This window comes from Trachurus japonicus, chromosome 17, assembly GCF_045865225.1.
Source record: "Trachurus japonicus isolate A0001 chromosome 17, Traja_1.0".
In the NCBI taxonomy this organism is placed as follows: Eukaryota; Metazoa; Chordata; class Actinopteri; order Carangiformes; family Carangidae; genus Trachurus; species Trachurus japonicus.
Window position 1 is genome coordinate 28,354,985 of NC_140923.1, and position 16,611 is coordinate 28,371,595.

Genomic DNA, 16,611 nt, shown 5'->3' on the forward strand with positions numbered 1-16,611 from the left:
GATCATGTGACTTCTGTGCAGAGCAAAACCCACACAGAGACAGGAACCACTGGTAGTGACTCCCCTACCCAGTGGCCCCTGGCAAAGGATCGCAGCTGATCTGTGCGAGCTGGAGGGGAAGAGTTACCTCATCGTAGTGGACTATTTTTCAAGAGACATTGAAATCGCTCCTCTCACTACTACTACAAGCAGACAGGTCATTGGCAAGCTCAAGCACATGTTTGTGAGATGGGGAATTCCATTAGAACTAGTCAGTGATAACGCCACCCAGTTCACATCGACCGCCGATCGTTCCAGGACTTCAAACAGAAGTACGGTTTCACCCACATAACATCCAGTCCCCATTATCCACAAGGTAACGGGGCCTGTAGCATCCCCAGCTAAATGATGGTCGAACTCTCAAACTGATGGTTCACAGTGTTTTATTCCTTGGACCGTATTCAATGTAAACACACCGTAAGAGCTATGAAAAGAAGAAAACAAAATACAGTTACCTTTACTCTTACTTGAAATTACCTTTAACTGCCTTTATCACAATCATGTAAGTTGACTTTTTATCTAATAAACTTATTGTAGACTCACAGGTTTTACTCCATGAATTTAAATACATGTATATTTTAACTGCTACGATTGATGTTACAGTCATGAAGGAAAATTCACCTTTTAACTGAAAGACAACCTCCCATAGAGTGCAATATAAAACAATATTTAAAGGGACAATATGTGACATTTACCCCCATCTAGCGGTGCGGTTGCATGTCGGCACGTATTCTTGCTGTTGCGTTTACGTAAACTCGGGCAGAAGTCAGAAAAACAACACACGCTGCATGTATCAGGATAAACAAGCCTCTATGTAAACAAACGGTCCGCCAGCACGAGGCAAAACAATACAGGCGTGACAATATGTTGTCATGGTGATGTCGTATTGTTTACCTGACCCACGTTTTACCGGCTTTCTCTCGTCGAGTAAAATAACATCCAGTCGGTTTGCCGACGGCGTCACTCACGGCGTCATTCAGGTGTCTGACTGCACCTGAAGGCAACACCAGTGCCTCCGTCCTTCCTCACACTAGCTACACGGTGGTGACAGTTTTAACAGGCGCTGTCTGGAAAACTTTCTCCCCGAGCCGAGAAGCTCCGGCGGCCCGAGTTTGTGGTTACTTACAGCCACGGTGACACTGAACGTAAAACATGGCGATTCAACATGGCAGAGAAGGTTCGGTGAACCCCCCTCTGTATGTTTGTAACGACTTGTAACATCTCATTCTAAGGTACGAGAAAGCGCTCGTTTGTATGCGGGCACGATTCCACTTCAGTGAAATACGTATTTATGAAAGCAATATTTGATTTTTGTCAATAAAAAGCCAATAAAGTCCCATACTGTCCCTTTAACATGAAATTAGCATTTTTAAACGTTTGTTTTTAACCCAATAAACAGTTTTTAACCTTAGCAGACCTTATATAAAACAGACAAAATACGTCCTGTTGCATTAATAAAACAACCTACGAGTTAGCTTATAGCTTCATCTCACTTCAATACAGACCGACACAGCAGCTTCGCCGATGCTAATAGTAGCTACCGCTAACCACAACACGTTTCATACATGAAAATATCAACGGCGACCAAACTCGAGCCGGACATAAATATAGCATGAAAAGGTAACAAAACAAACCTTGTGCCCCTTATTAGCCAGGTGCTAGGGTGTTTATGTGGGTTAGACACACTTTGCTTGCTTTTAGCATTGAAGACACACTCTTTTGCCTTGCAGACACACTTTTCCTACTGCCGGTAAAGTCCGAAGCACCGGATGTGTACGAGGTCTCGGCAAGACGCCTTCAAAATAAAAGCACTGAATATCCGTCTGCTTATATAAAAATAAAAGCCTGGCAGAATGTTATTAAGTAAACATAAAAACACATTTATAAAAATACTATGTGTGGCAAGGTGAAGAGGGCCCGAGCGGGGATTGAACCCACACCTCCCGGGTAAGAGTCATGCGCGCTTGCCAGTCACCCAAAGGGACATCCCCTTGGCCAAGTAGCCAGGGCACATGATCAATTGGAGGCATAGTGACAGGACCACCACTGTCACATCTCTCCCCCTCTTTTCACAAGCACGTCCTCGTGCTTCCGCGCAGGCTGCCACACATTATGAATCCATGGACCCACCCCTAGTGCTACATGGATCCTGCCAACAACGCCAGAATGTGGCAAGGTGAAGAGGGCCCGAGCGGGGATTGAACCCTCACCTCCCGGGTAAGAGTCATGCGCGCTTGCCAGTCACCCAAAGGGACATCCCCTTGGCCAAGTAGCCAGGGCACATGATCAATTGGAGGCATAGTGACAGGACCACCACTGTCACATCTGCTCATATTAAAGGTCATTTACAGGGCCGCTGAGAGAGCTGTTCAAACAGCTAAACACATCCTCAAACAGCCTGACCCCTGTCTAGCTTTAATGTGTTATCGCTCCACACTGATCGCCGCGACTGGAGCAAGCCCCGCTCAGCTGATGACAGGTCGACAAATCCGCACCACTGTCCCAGCACTGGAGAAGTCGTTGCTGCCACAGCCAGCCAACTGGGATCTCGTCTACCAGAAAGACGCCGCAGCTAAGGACGCTTACAGGTTCTTCTACAACCGCAGATATTCAGCTCGTCCTCTCCCTGAACTGCGCCCAGGTCAAAATGTCAGGGTGAAGCTCGACGGGGACAAAGGTTGGAAGACACCTGCCAAAGTCATCAGCAAGTCTAAGGAGCCGAGATCCTATGTGGTGGAAATGGACAACGGCACGGTGACCCGTCGCAACAGGCGACATCTTCAGGCTGTCCCTGAGATGGCCAATCCAGCAGAGCAACAGCACTGTGCTGCTCCTGTCCCACCACAGCAGGACAACAGTTCCCCAGCTACATCGGTGGCGACTCCACAGGAGCCATCACAGGGCCAGCCATCGTCAGGCCCCGCCCCACGGTCTCCTCTCCAGTCCACCACTCCCCAGAGACTGACCTCTAGGGGCCGCGAGGTTAAACTGCCTCTCAGATTTAGAGACTGATAGAGACATTGATTTTGAAGTTCTCTTTATTAGACCTGTGTTAGTGTTTGTTCTTACAGGAATCACAGACGAGAAGAGGACTAAATTGAGGGGGGTTCATCTCTCTCATAAGGGCAGAATAATCCCTTCCCAGGACTGAGGGTAGTCTACCCCGATGATGTCCAGTGTTCAGTTGTGGGGAGGTAATGGGAGAGTATTGTTATGGAAAAAAAAAAGTTGTTTTATGCTGTCGAACTGAAACTGATACTGGTTATCTATGTTACTGTTTATTTACAATTCAGGGGCAAGAAGTAATTAGTGTGAATGCTGGAAGCATTCACACTATTGTTATTCAGTTCGGCCATTTTCTTTATACTTATTAGTGTGAATGCTGGAAGCATTCACACTATTGTTATTCGGTTCGGCCATTTTCTGCCTTTCTTCGTCATGTAACTAGTCCTTCATACTTTGTGCTATTTCAACAATTCAAATATCAAAATGTTCAGCCTTTTCGGGACAGGTGTGCTATGTCTTTTCTCTTTTCAACTATTCATACTTTTTGCAATATTCAACTATTTCTGATTTTTTTTTTCCCCATAGAGAATGCATTGGAACAGTCTTGAAACTCTTCAAATCTTCTTACTTCTTTCAGCCTTTAAAGCGTCCACATACTTTCAGCTAGAGACTTCATTCAAATCCTGAGCTGTAGACAAACTTCTAATGTATTCATCCTGTATTTACAACTTTTTCATAGCTTGTACCGTTTTGAGATAAATCCTTTAAAAGCACATGAGGATTTCTGACAAATTTCACACTTTTCAATGAGTGTGTATGGGGTTGGGTCAGAGTGAGTGACATCATCGTTAGAGTGAGAGGGATCGAAAAAACATTCAGGATTTTTTCTGGATAAATTGCCAGCACGGCCACAAATTAAACTCTAGACACATGATTTCCTCACTGGTTTGTAGCCACACTTGTCGTGTCTCATCTGATGTGCTCAAAACAGCAGACACACTTACAGAATTGTCTCTATGAGCCTAATTGTCCAGCTAGACCCGCTCCAGTGGCTCATCCACTTCAATATAAAAGTAGGAGCTGATTTTTTTAGAAAAGCAGAAATGCCCCTTTTCTACCTTGCGACCCTGAGAAAAGTTTTTGCCCTACAAACATTTAATGCACATCAATGTGCTCAGGAGGTCTCCTTGCCCCAGTAGTCACATGGCCACATTCTGATCAGAGGTACGGTTCTCTTTTTCTGGGCTGTTTTCAGAAGCTGCACTGAGCTCAAATCTCTCTGCTCTGCTCTGCTCTGCTCTGTGTGCAGTTGGTCCAGCTGTTGGGGCCAGCTCGTTATCAAAGTCTATAAATAGAACAAGTGCAGGTGCAGCCTGGCCGCTCGTTAAGATGTTTTTAAACACAGCCCCACACACACACATGATAAACCAGACTGACAGAGGATGTCCACGCACAAACACAGGTATCACACTCACACACAGACACACACAGACACTCACACACAGTCACACATGCACGCATACACAACAAAAATTCCATTCCATTCTTCATTCTTCCATTCTTAGATAATAATTTAAAATATTTTTTAAATGCAGCCAGGGAGCTCTCTGCTCTGCAGCAGGAGAAGGAGCTCAACTTTGTAACTTGCTGTTAAGTGCTTTTTAATTCATTTTAATTCACCAAAAAATAGTCACAGGTCACAAAAAAGTCCTCTTCTTGCTTGGTGTGGCTAATTTCTGCACTTTCCTTACTTTTTTTTTAAGCATCATTGAAAAATCTCACATTCATCAAAGTCTCAACCTCTTTTGCACAACACCACTGTAGTGTAGGGGTTAGGGTGGCCATTTGCCAACCCCAAGGTCACTGGTTCGAATCCAAGGGAAGAACTCTTGTTATGTTATGTTGAATTCTGCTCTCCTCCACCGCCTTCAATTGGTTACAGGTGTTTGTTATCTGCTTGATTACTCATACCAGTTTGCAGCACATCATCACATTACAATGAATGACAACAGTCTTGAAAGCAGTGTGCTCTCTGTAGCCGAGTGGCAGAGTGAAGGCTTTATGATCATAAGGTCATAGGTTCGATTCCTGCCTCAGGCATTTCACATCATTGCTTGAGTTTTGATTCCAATTATTCAGCTGTCATTGGACAGTCTTTGATTCCTCATAGTATAAAGCTCATTGTAACTCAGGTTCTCTGTGGCCGTATGGTTAGTGTGTTAGGTTACCACTCATGGAGTTGTGGGTTCAATTCCTTCCATGGACATGTTTCTTGTATGCCATTCCGCATGTCTTTGTCAATTTATTCTGCTAATTCAGCATGGTTCAGCATTGGGTTTCAGCATTCACACGCATGTTCCGTTAGGAAATGCTGTTTCTAGTTATTATTATTCTTACTACTTTCACCCTTTTTCAGACATCTTCTACTCCTTCATACTTTGTGCTATTTCAACCATTCATATATCAAAACGTGTGGCTTTTTCAGGACAAGGGTGCTATGACTTTTCTCTTTTATACTATTAATACTTTTTAAAATATTTAACTTTTTCTGCAAATTTTTTCCCATAGGAATGCATTGAAAACATCTTCAAACTTTTAAAATCTTCTTACTACTTTGAACCTCTAAAACTTCAGCATACTTTCTCCCACAGACTCCATTTCACTTTTAAACTGTAGACAAACTTTTAATCTATTCACATATTACTCAGCTTATTGATATCTTCAACAGTTTTTAGGTATTTGGCTGTTTTAAAATCATTAAAATTTTCGACAAAATCCAACTTTATAATGGTTGTGTATTGCGTTTAACGAGCAGGGCTTAGAGTGAGTGACATCATCGTTAGAGTGAGAGGGATCGAAAAAACATTCAGGATTTTTTCTGGATATATTGCCAGCACGGCCACAAATTAAACTCTAGACACATGATTTCCGGTTTGTAGCCACACTTGTCGTCTCTCATCTGATGTGCTCAAAACAGCAGACAGACTTACAGAATTGTCTCAGTGAGCCTAATTGTCCAGCTAGACCCGCTCCAGTGGCTCATCCACTTCAATATAAAAGTAGGAGCTGATTTTTAGAAAAGCAGAAATGCCCCCCTTTTCTACCTTGCGATTCTGAGAAAAGTTTTTGCCCTACAAACATTTAATGCACATCAATGTGCTCAGGAAGGTCTCCTTGCCTAGAAAATCATGGCCACATTCTGATAAGAGTTACGGTTCTCTTTTTCTGGGCTGTTTTGGGAAGCTGCACAGAGCTCAAATCTCTCTGCTCTGCTCTGCTCTGTGTGCAGTTGGTCCAGCTGTAGTGGCCAGCTCGTTATCATGTCTATTAATAGAACAGGTCAGGTGCAGCCTGGCCGCTCGTTAAGATGTTTTTAAACACATCCCCACACACACACATGATAAACCAGACTGACAGAGGATGTCAGTCTGGTCACAAAACACAGGCATCACACTCACACAGACAGACACACAGAGACGCTCACACACAGTCACACATGCACGCATACACAAACAGACAAACACACAAACACAACACTGTTCCACACAGTAAAATGTAAGCATGGTAGTCGCCATGGTAACTTCTGAGGGCAGGCTGCCACACAGGTGTAATCAATCAGATCATTAGGGAGAGAGGAGTTTTGTGGCGCTTAACAGTTTTACTTTCTGCACATGTACACACAGACAGAGAGACCGTCAGACTCACACACCCAGACACACACACACACACACACACACACACACACACAGGTTTTCAGCTCAAATTCATCAGGCTCTCAATTACTTTATACTTTTGATGTAAACATCTCCAACAATTAATTTTTTTCTCATGAATTTCAGTTCAGACATTTAACCTTTCCACCTCTATTAATAGTAGTACAATTACAGGTGGAGCCTGGGACATAGGACGCAGCTTTTAACATGTGTCCTATCTATCTATCTATCTATCTATCTATCTATCTATCTATCTATCTATCTATCTATCTATCTATCTATCTATCTATCTATCTATCTATCTATCTATCTATCTCTTTTTTCAAACCCTCTTTTTTCTCTTTTTCTTTCTTTCTTTTACTCCTTCATTTGTATTTTGCATAACTTCTTTCTATATTTCCCTCTCTATCTATCCATCCATCCATCCATCCATCCATCCATCCATCCATCCATCCATCCATCCATCTACCTCTTTCTATCTATCATCCCCTTCTCTCTTTTTCTTCTTTCTTTCTTTCTTTCTTTCTTTCTTTCTTTCTTTCTTTTACCCCATTTCTTTTTACTTATTTGTTTCTTTCTTTCTGTCTTTCTTTCTACTCCTTTTCTCTTTCTTTGTTTCTACCCCATTTCTTTCTTTCTTTCTTTCTTTCTTTCTTTGTACCGCTCTCTGTATCTGTATCTTTCTTACTACCCCTCTGTCTCTTTCATTCATTTTCTATTCTCTTTATCTTCTATTATTCTGTTTTTCTTACCTTTTTCTTTCTCTATCTACCCTTCTCTCTGTGTCTTTTTCTTTCTTTCGGACCTTTTGTTCTTTCTTTCTTTCTTTCTTTCTTTCTTTCTTTCTCCATCTACGCTTCCCATTTTCTTTCTTTCTTTCTTTCTTTCTTTCTACCCCATTTCTTTCTTTCTTTCTTTCTTTCTTTCTATCTTTCTTTCTTTGTACCGCTCTCTGTATATGTCTCTCTTTCATTTATCCACCCCAATTTCTTTTCTCTTTATCTTCTATTATTCTTTTTTTCCTTACCTTTTTCTTTCTCTATCTACTCTTCTCTCTGTGTCTTTTTCTTTCTTTCTGTCCTTTTGTTCTTTCTTTCTTTCTTTCTACTCCTTTTCTCTTTCTTTGTTTCTACCCCATTTCTTTCTTTCTTTCTTTCTTTCTTTCTTTCTTTCTTTGTACAGCTCTCTGTATATCTCTCTCTTTCATTTATCCACCCCAATTTCTTTTCTCTTTATCTTCTATTATTCTGTTTTTCTTACCTTTTTCTTTCTCTATATACTCTTCTCTCTGTCTTTTTCTTTCTTTCTTTCTTTCTTTCTTTCTTTCTTTCTTTCTCCATCTACCCTTCCCATTTTCTTTCTTTCCTTCTGTCCTTTTCTTTCTTTCTTTCTTTCTTTCTTTCACTCCATTTCTGTCTTTTTACTTCTTTGTTTGTTTGATTCTTTCTTTCTTTCTTTCTTTCTTTCTTTCTTTCTTTCTTTCTTTCTTTCTTTCTTTCTGTCCTTTTCTTTTTTCTCTCTTGTTTCAATCTTTCTTTCTTTCTTTCTTTCAACAATTTCTTCAGCTCATTCAGCATTGCTGGAAGCATTCACACCATTTCCATTCTTGGAAATGTTTTTTCTAGTTTTCATTTGTTCCTTATAAAGGGAAGGTTGTGAGATAACTTTGGTCATACTAGGCTACCGTAGCCAGTAGGTACGGGACGTAATAACGTTACGTCATGACGTGTGAACGTGACTGATAGCGGTGAGTTAAGCTGGAGCTACTGTGTTAGCCAGATGTGTTGTGCTCGTGTTGTGCTCGTGAATAAACCGAGTTACAAGGAACTCGTCGTGTCTGCTTCATTCCGTGACATCAACCAAAGACCAGGGGGTGTTGCAGGCAGGAGAGAGGGAGAGCAGCTGACTCCAGGAGGGAGTTGTAGACCACAGCCTTCCCAGAGCCCAGGTGCAGCTTCAGCCACTGACCACCCTGCTGCTGTGAGGAGAGAGAGGGAGAGAGAGCAAGGCAGCAGGGATGGTCGTCACAGTAACATACCCTTGCATCCAATTGCTGAAGAGCTGTCTCCTCTGGGCAGCTAATGTCTGATTCCTGAACCCCAGCTACTGAGAAGTCATTATCCCTGTGAAGATTACAAAATTAGAGAATACTGTCAGTGCAGCATCAACATACATTTACCCTTTATTCAAGGAGGACAAAACACATAACTGTTTATATGTAGAAATAGAAGTCTTTGGTTTGGCAGTTGAAAGGAAGATGTTTTGACAGAACAAAAAGGCATAAAGATTGATATAAACTGTTGAGAAGATCCCCACTTTTCCCCTATCCTCTCTGCATAGCAGCTAACAGAGTATAGTCCATAGACAAGCTTGTAACATTATCAATTACTCCACCAACACCACACAAAGTTAGAGGTACAACCTATGGTAGCTGTGTTGTATTTTAGTGTTGGTGGTTGTTGTAGTTGATGTTAACAACTCTGTGTGGAGTGCTGGACCTCCTAAGGTGAAGGACAGGTTTTATTCTCAGGCCATCATATTTCTCAAAAGATGACACGCACACACACGCACACACGCGCACACACACACACACACACACACACACACACACACACACACACACACACACACACACACACACACACACTTTATCTCTGCGTACCCGTCTCTCTCTCTAGCTGTCCTTTCAAAATAAAGGCCGAGGAAGAAAAAAAACCAGACTCCTGAGCTCCTGTACTGCGAAGGAGACTAAACAGATCCAGGCTTTGTGTTCATGCTGCAGCTCAACTAAGTCCCGGTCTGAGTTACCACGGTACTACGAAGCTGGTTATCAACTTGGTTTGTTAAGACCGGCTCTCTGCTTCATGCTCTGTGCACGCATCAATTAAGGCGTTTGGCGTCATATTATTCTACTTCCTCACTAAATGGAGCGACAACGGGCTGATTTCAGCCAAGAGCAGCAGGTTGTTTTGATGGAGAGAGAGTATGAGCGATACAAAAAATACTGATCACAGCCTGAAGCAACAGTGTTGATGCAAATACGACGAGGCTGCTTTTAATTTCTGACAGCTCTACATTGCGCTACTTTTAAATATGAAGCTTTATTCATTTAAACTAAATAAACTACAGCAACAACTCAAAATTTTAATTTTAATTTTATTGTTAGGTGAAAATTATTATTGTAGCCTATAATTATTGTTTTCATATAGGTATTTCACTGATCGCAATTGTGAGTGTGTGTTTTATTGAAAGCGAGGCTGGTATAAAAATAGGTTTCAGTGCATTTTAGGTGCTGTAAATGTGAAAACAGCGGAGACCTATTCAAGATTTGCGTTTGGGCTAGAGAGAGAGAAATTTTCCTGCTGACAATGAAAAAAAATGGATTGTAACAATTGTGCTCATATTGTACAGTAGACTATTTAATTTCTAATATAGGTTAAAATCATTGGTGGGAAATGACCAGGAGTTACACTGTAAGTCCGGGCAAAGTAGCACGTAATTGTACGGGAGTTACGCTCTAAGACACAGCCTAGTTATACTGTAAAATGCGGGGAAATTAGTGGCGGGGTGAGCGAGAGTTACTGTGTAATTTGGTGTAAAGTAGGACAGGAGTTACGTGCTAAGACGCAGCCTAGTTATACTGTAAAACCGTGAGGGAAGTGAGCGAGAGTTACTCTGTACTTGTGTGGAAGTTGGTGTAAAGCAGGATGTAAGTTAACCGGAGTTACGCTAAGACGCAGCCTAGTTACACTGTAAATGCACGGGGGAAACGGGGGGAAGTGAGCCGCAGTTACTCAGTACTTGTGTGAAATAAGGGGCAACCTACGCAGAAAGAGAGCGGTAGGTACGCTCTAAGTCGCGGGCCGTATTATGTAGTGTTACCAATTGTTCTCTTGTGCATCAGAATGTAAGAAAAAAAAATCTCTTATTCTGAAAGTCAAGTGAACCAATTAAACCAAAAGAAACAAATCCAAAAGGGACAAGCAGGAGATCTTGGTCCAGTAAACAAGCAGGTGGTCAAACAGCAAGAGGGCAGGTGAAAGAGAAGGTAAAAAAGCTAAGGCAAACACATATAAGATCATGGTGGATTCAGATATGACGATGTGCAGGCCCAGGACAACTGTCAACAAGTCTTGAACAACAGTTAAATCAATACAAGATTTAAAAAAAAATTGCTCTGATTGAAATAAATATGCATCACGACTTATGTTCACATAACTTCATGACTGAGAAACTATTCACTAACACTTATGATATTTCTCATATTGAAAAGACCTTTGTTTGTTTGTTTGTTGTTCATTAAGATCCCCATTAGCTTCTGTATACTATCCGTACTCAGTGTCATGGTGCATATGCAAGAATGTCCCTTTAAAACGAATCGTTACACTCCTAAATACATTGTATTTGATATGCAGCAGCAGTGGCTCCTGGGAACTAGTATTCTATACTATTGTGGCAATACGAGGGTTACTTATACTATGTTATATACTAAATTTGTCGCCAACAACGACACCTTGGGTTAGGGCCCAAGGACCCTAAAATGAAGAAATTGTACCATTAATCACATAATACATAACCAAAACAATATAACCAAACCTTGTCTACCTCCACACTCACACACATACACACGCAGTCCTAGTGAGTGGCTGAAAGTCCTGGTAGAGCTCGTAGCAGCGCACACGAGCGGCAGCCAAACACACATACACACACACACGCACACACACACACACACCAACCGGCACCACGCGCAGTAGCAGTGGGAGCAGGGTCAGTTAACAGGAAGGAAGTCGGTCAGTAGGCCGACAGGACCCCGAACCAAGCCGAAGCAGCAAGGAGGGCAGAAGAGAAGAGAAGAAGAAGTAGCAGCAGACTGGCAGCAAAGCAGCGGTAGCATGTAGCCGTGGCTAAATATCCATGACGGATAGTGCTCTTCTTACTCAGCTTTAGCGTCCAAAAACCCCGGTTCAGTCCGGTCACTTAACGTCCCCGCCAAAGAGGGAGAGGGGTGAAGAGGGTCGGCGTGGCGGGGGGTAGGCCACCACGCGCCATACAACCGGCCGGCTGTTAGAGGAAGAGGAGCGAAAAGAAACTTAGCACCTGGCTTACAGCGATTAAAAACAGAAACTCTCAGTGACTCACCTACGCACCGGTCGGCGGCAGTTAACGACCCATTATGTCGCTTCGACCGCGGCGGAGATGCCGGATCTATTAAGGAGTTACGGTTTGAGTTAAATTAAAACAACGCTCACAAATGTACACAAACAGCACGCTAAAGTGCGCCTACCTGTGCTCTGCTGCGAGCAGCAATGCAACGACCTGTCAGTGGGCGGGCCGAAGAAGCAGGAAGCGAGAGGTCAGGAAGAGGGACACGGCCTACTTTTATACTCTAGGCTTGAGTAACGATTGGCTACAAGCTAAAACGAGTGTCTGTACAGCAGAACCCTGTGTTCTGTAACAGTGGTGCCTCATACCACTACACTATCTTATACCTGTTTGTCACAAATATCCTTGAGATGGCACAAGCTCTGTCCTGCTCTCTACTCATCCATGAAAAAAAGCTGCAAGAGCCATGATGTCATTTTTGGAGAGAGAATATGAATGTAACTCAAGGCGGGTTTACACTGTACGATTTTGCCACGAGGTCGTGAGCATAATCGGGACGTATGGTTAGTGAGGCTCTGCGTCACGTCCCGACGCCCTAAAGACGAGTCGCCGACCTCCCGATTATTTTCTGACATGCCAGAAAATTTCTCGTCGTGACGGACAATGTGTGGGGTCCTACGTCACGATTCTGCACATACGACAAGTTTTTACCATGACAGATTGTTTTAGCACAGAGCACAGAGCCTTTATGAACCTGAATGTGATGCTGAACCTCGTCAGATGGAGTTAGAACAGGCAGACAGAGAGAGGAGGGACAGGGGAGTGACAAGCTGTGACAGACAGGGTGACCGGGTGATGATCAGTAATGCAGCGCAGTCCGTGGTGGAAGATCAGTCCGACAAATGTACACACACTATCAATCAGCAATTGAGGACGATTATTTTTTCTTGCCGTTACAGTATAAAATAGCGAGCCTACACCAGCCACTTCCACTGTGCTCTGGCTCCTGATCAGCTGAATTTTTAAACAAAGTGCGGGCGAGAGAGAGAACTAGCGGCTCCTCTGACAGCTGCAGGTGAGCTGCAGGTGAGCTACACGTCAGCTGGCTGGAGAGCGCCTCTCTCTCTCTCTCTCTCTCTCTCTCTCTCTCTCTCTGCAACACCGGCCTTGGAGGTGATGCGCGCTTTCTGTGTGTGTGTTTGTCGGTCTGATCTTCCACATGGACTCTGCTATATAGGAACCAATATCAGGAACCAATGTCAATTTGAGGTTTACAATCGAGCAATTATAGAGCAGCACAAATCTCAGCGGCATCGCAGGGTAATCGTGGTGGAGAGCAATCGTAGAACAACGTGCAATTAGTGGGGGTCTGAGACTGATCTGAGACGTAGGACTGAAGAGGGAAGCTCGTGCAGTTTGAGATGTGAACAGACGAATAGTCGTGCAGTGTAAACCCGCCTTCATGTACAATCTACTAATGACCTCCACAGGAAATATCAAGGCCCCTGCGAGACATCCTCCGCACTTCCCTCTGCAGCTGCTCACTAAATTGATTAAAATGCTACAATATCTTTGTTGCTGATTTCATCTCATAGATAGAAAAACAAAAAAACAAACCCTAGTATAGAATATGGGCCTGTGTTAGAGCTTTGGTACTTACTTACTTGTGCATGCAGCTGTGTTGTAAAAATATCAAACATGATGTAGCCTACTGTATGAATGTGGTTTCTTTTGATTCATCTTGAGCAATGATTCATCATTCACACTCTGTTGTCTTGTACAGAACAACACATTAAAGGGACAGTTCAGCTTTTTTAGTACACTGTTGTCAGTGAGGGGCAATTAATCACCGTATTTTCACCGCCTACGAGAAGTCCTGTCTCAAAATAATACACCAGTTCAAGAGTACAATACGCATCAGCTGGTCGGAAACAAGTTACACTGTTAGCAATTGATGTAATTTCTACAGTAAATTTTACAACAATGCATTGTATTTGTGTTTTTACTGTAAATGACAATGCATTGTGGGAAATATATGGACAGTCCTGTATTATTACTGTAATTACATTGGACAAGCGGAGTTGTACAGCCACTGCGTTGCATCATGGGATTGCCGATTTGAATTTTTAGGCGCTAAAACCAAAATAGACGAGACTCCGAGACCTTCATTCAACATCACGGACCAGAACTCAGCAGGTACGTAAACCTAACATATATTTTAAAATGGATAATGTTATATTAATTTGCCTTTCTGGTGGTGTTGGTGACTGTTTTGTTTACTTTGATTCAGTTACGTAGCTATCAGTGAACTGAAATCAGGTTAGTTAAGTTAGTTCGTTAGCTAGCTAACGTTAACTTACATGTTCATCTGAGGTTGAAGCTATTAATCTGCCCCGTTTACGGTATGTTGACACCGGACACGAAGCGATTTTTTTTTCACGCGACGGGATTGAAATACACGAATCTCGCGACGCGAATATTCGTGCAAGTTCAAAATTCAACTTCACTTCAGCATAATATTCACGGGGCAGTGGAGACTGGTTTACCGCGGGAAGAGACGGTCATCTCGTCTCAAATGCTGGACAGTAAATTTACATTACGGTGTAATTCACCCAGATGTGTGTGAGCCTTGTTCTGATCACTGATCCAGACACGGAGGTGTTTAGTTTTCCCGTAAACGAGTGCCGCTGTAGGTAGTAGATGAGCTGGGCTGTCAGATCGGATTCGGCTCGGGGCGTGTGTGTGTGTGTGCACTACTTGTGTGCCTATCTAACAGGGGACCTCGTCGTGTGTGCAACGTAGCATGCTATCGACCGTTAGCGGCTCTCCACCGTAGCCCCGCTCTGCGGCGGCTTGGAGGCGTGGTCGCCCGCTGAGCCGGGCTCCGCTGGCCGCACAGGTGAGGAGCGGAGGAAGGGAAGAGCCGTTGCAAGCACCACTTTCAAATGTTTAACGTCTCATTTACCGACGCAGCCTACGGAGGAGCCTCCACGGAGACCGCGTAGACTGGGTCCTCCGAAGGCTGCAGCCGCTGAATTGAGAGATACACAGCTTGTGTCTGTGTCTGTGCGTGGCTTGTGATCAGTTCCTCCGACCACGAGCCGATATGACAGGCCCCCGCCCCCGCCCGTAAAGCCGAGTTTCCACCGAATCAACTGTCTTTTTTTTTTTTTTTTACCGCAACATACGGTTCACATCATGATAATGTGGCCCAGTATGAACAGAGCCAAATGAGGATTCATGTCAGGTGGCTGAATGATCCACTCTGTGGTTGAAATTGCAATAGTAGTAGTTTTGTTTGTGTCTTGCATTGAGGTGCTCATCACATTGGCCATAGTGATGAGAGTTCAACCCTGTGTGTTGGGTGTGTGTTGTTCAGACTTTTAATAATCATCTTTTTAATGTTTTTCAGGAGACACACTGAGCACAGAAACATGGTTCTTTCAATGGAGGGAAGCTGTGTGATGAGGCCACGCCACCGTCTTTTGACCAGAGAGGCAGCATGCAGTATCCAGCCGAGGCCTCTTGCCCCCTTGAGTTTATCCAGAGGGTTACATGCTGCCATTCCGACATGCTGCCACTCCGACATACCGCCATTCCGACATTCTACTATTCAGACATGTCACCATTCAGACATACCACCATTCCGACATGTAAACGTCCTGCCATTCCGACAGTTTCGTCCCGCCATTCCGACAAGGCTTTAATTTCCATAAGGAAATGTGCGTTACTCCGAGCGGTGGTTAGGGTGTGTGTGTTTACGTTTTTTTTTTTTTTCATGTTTTAAGACATAGATGTGATACAGTCAGTGGAAGCTTAATAAATAAACAAACAAACACAAAGTCTCGCCATTTACAATCACACACTCCGATGTCAGTTCGTAACAATTCCCCAACTGGCACAACGCAGTCCTGCTGCAGGCGGATCTAGGCTCGCGCTACTGGTGCGTCCAGGGAAGCAATAATCAAAGTCGCTACTTAGTCTGAGTCTCTGTATTTCACTGAACTCAAAACGCGCCCATCACAGGCGGCATATAATAAACAATTACACACAGATCAACAGAACCCGAAAGCCCTCCCCCCTCCCGCTGTCCATTAAATCTGAGTCCCAGCTGTGGAAATGAGTGTGTATGTGTGTGTGCGGGGGTGCGCGATGTGTGTGTGTGTGTGTGTGTGTGTATGGGGTGAAATCGATGTCAAAACAACCACGAAGACGCGCAGCGACGTGTGTGCACGCATGGTTATTTTGTTACGCGTGCGTGCGTGCATTGTTACGCGCAGATTGTATTTCACGCATGACAAAAGCTGCGTACGTATGAAGCAGCGTGTGCACGTCTGTCAGTCACTGTTTGACAAATTATGTTACGCGTTCACACGTGCGTGTGGTCGCAGATGTTGTTGCTGCGCAGCAGGAAGTTGATCTGCACCGTGCGCACCACTCCGCGTAACTTGACGTGTAATGTAGTTGGCCTTTTCATTTTAGTCAACCAGGGGAGGCAGCAGTGAGCCAGACTTTGCCTGCCGGACGAAATGAAGAAGGAGAAGAAGAAGCAGAAGGAGGAGAAAAAGGAGAAGGAAAAGGAGAAAGGAAAAGACCCATGAGATAATTATATTATAGACAGGAGGAGGCTCAGTGATGTCATGTCTTTTTATGCTCCATGGTTGACACTGATTCTGCATTGATATTTCAATTTCAACCTTCCTGATGGCTCGACAGTTTTGTTACAGTACCTATATAATTATTAATAAAG